The 2,500-nt window shown below is 57.9% G+C and overlaps 1 protein-coding gene across 1 annotated transcript in view; it reads right to left on the reverse strand.

Annotated features, from left to right (window-relative positions):
• The window catches only part of exoc6b (exocyst complex component 6B), a 180,225-nt gene that overhangs the window by 141,364 nt on the left and 36,361 nt on the right, over positions 1 to 2,500 (reverse strand). The window lies entirely within an intron of this gene.

A 2,500-nucleotide genomic window follows, 5' to 3' on the forward strand; every position in this document is an offset into this window, starting at 1 on the left:
AGCCTGCCTTGAAGTAGCTTGGGCCCCGCCTTGAAGTAGCTTGGGCCCCGCCTTGAAGTAGCTTGGGCCCCGCCTTGAAGTAGCTTGGGCCCCGCCTTGAAGTAGCTTGGGCCCCGCCTTGAAGTAGCTTGGGCCCTGTCTATGAAGAAGAAGACGAAGGCAGGGAGTCTAACGCTCTAGAATAACAGCAGAAAAAAAATCTAGAATCCTGTCACTGGGAAAGCATTGAGACACAGAGGTATTGCACAACATTCAATTCCTCACACACTGACACGACACACAGTGTGTGTTGGCTGACCTCTCCACTCCCCCTGTGCTGTGGGCCAAACGGCAGGATGGAGAGAATGAGAAAAGAAACGAGAGGAACGACACAAACAAACAACAATTTATGACCCACAAGGCACATCAACAGGTCAGCCTGAGGCCAGAGAGAGAGAGGGGGGGGAGACCTACCCTAGAGAAAGAGGAGGGGTAAAGAGAGAGGAGGGGTAGAGAGAGAGAGGGGGGAGGGAGACCTACACTAGAGAAAGAGGAGGGGTAAAGAGAGAGGAGGGGTAGAGAAGAGGTAGAGAGTGAGCGAGAACGAGGGGTAGAGAGGGGGAGACCTACCCTAGAGAAAGAGGAGGGGTAAAGAGAAAGGAGGGGTAGAGAGAGAAGGGGGGCTCGAACCTCAACATCCAAGCCACTCCAGCAGATCCAAGAAGGTTGGATAGCAATGTGGTGACATTTCCAACAAATCCCGTGAACTATGTCTCCCTCTGGTGGCCAAGTAGGCACCGCAGCAGAGGACAAGAGAGCAGAGGGGGGATGAGGGACAAGAGAGCAGAGGGGGGATGGGGGATGAGGGACAATAGAGCAGAGGGGGATGAGGGACAATAGAGCAGAGGGGGATGAGGGACAATAGAGCAGAGGGGGGATGAGGGACAAGAGAGCAGAGGGGGATGAGGGACAATAGAGCAGAGGGGGGATGAGGGACAAGAGAGCAGAGGGGGATGAGGGACAAGAGAGCAGAGGGGGATGAGGGACAAGAGAGCAGAGGGGGATGGGGGATGAGGGACAATAGAGCAGAGGGGGATGAGGGACAAGAGAGCAGAGGGGGATGAGGGACAAGAGAGCAGAGGGGGATGGGGGATGAGGGACAAGAGAGCAGAGGGGGGATGGGGGATGAGGGACAATAGAGCAGAGGGGGGATGAGGGACAAGAGAGCAGAGGGGGATGAGGGACAAGAGAGCAGAGGGGGATAAGGGACAAGAGAGCAGAGGGGGATGAGGGACAAGAGAGCAGAGGGGGATGAGGGACAAGAGAGCAGAGGGGGGATGAGGGACAAGAGAGCAGAGGGGGGATGAGGGACAAGAGAGCAGAGGGGGGATGAGGGACAAGAGAGCAGAGGGGGATGAGGGACAAGAGAGCAGAGGGGGATGAGGGACAAGAGAGCAGAGGGGGATGAGGGACAAGAGAGCAGAGGGGGATGAGGATAAAGAGAGCATAGGGGGGATGAGGATAAAGAGAGCAGAGGGGGGATGAGGGACAAGAGAGCAGAGGGGGGATGAGGGACAAGAGAGCAGAGGGGGATGGGGGACAAGAGAGCAGAGGGGGATGGGGGACAAGAGAGCAGAGGGGGGATGAGGGACAAGAGAGCAGAGGGGGGATGAGGGACAAGAGAGCAGAGGGGGATGAAGGACAAGAGAGCAGAGGGGGGGATGAGGGACAAGAGAGCAGAGGGGGATGAGGGACAAGAGAGCAGAGGGGGATGAGGGACAAGAGAGCAGAGGGGGATGAGGGACAAGAGAGCAGAGGGGGATGAGGGACAAGAGAGCAGAGGGGGATGAGGGACAAAGAGCAGAGGGGGGATGAGGGACAAGAGAGCAGAGGGGGATGAGGGACAAGAGAGCAGAGGGGGATGAGGGACAAGAGAGCAGAGGGGGATGAGGGACAAGAGAGCAGAGGGGGATGAGGGACAAGAGAGCAGAGGGGGATGAGGGACAAGAGAGCAGAGGGGGGATGAGGGACAAGAGAGCAGAGGGGGATGAGGGACAAGAGAGCAGAGGGGGGATGAGGGACAAGAGAGCGGACGAGGGACAAGAGAGCGGACGGGGGATGAGGGACAAGAGAGCAGAGGGGGGATGAGGGACAAGAGAGCAGAGGGGGGATGAGGGACAAGAGAGCAGAGGGGGGATGAGGGACAAGAGAGCAGAGGGGGATGAGGGACAAGAGAGCAGAGGGGGGATGAGGGACAAGAGAGCAGAGGGGGGGATGAGGGACAAGAGAGCAGAGGGGGGATGAGGGACAAGAGAGCAGAGGGGGGATGAGGGACAAGAGAGCAGAGGGGGATGAGGGACAAGAGAGCAGAGGGGGATGAGGGACAAGAGAGCAGAGGGGGATGAGGATAAAGAGAGCAGAGGGGGATGAGGATAAAGAGAGCAGAGGGGGATGAGGGACAAGAGAGCAGAGGGGGGATGAGGGACAAGAGAGCAGAGGGAGGATGAGGGACAAGAGAGCA

This window comes from Oncorhynchus masou, chromosome 23 (assembly GCF_036934945.1).
Source record: "Oncorhynchus masou masou isolate Uvic2021 chromosome 23, UVic_Omas_1.1, whole genome shotgun sequence".
Lineage (NCBI taxonomy): Eukaryota > Metazoa > Chordata > Actinopteri > Salmoniformes > Salmonidae > Oncorhynchus > Oncorhynchus masou.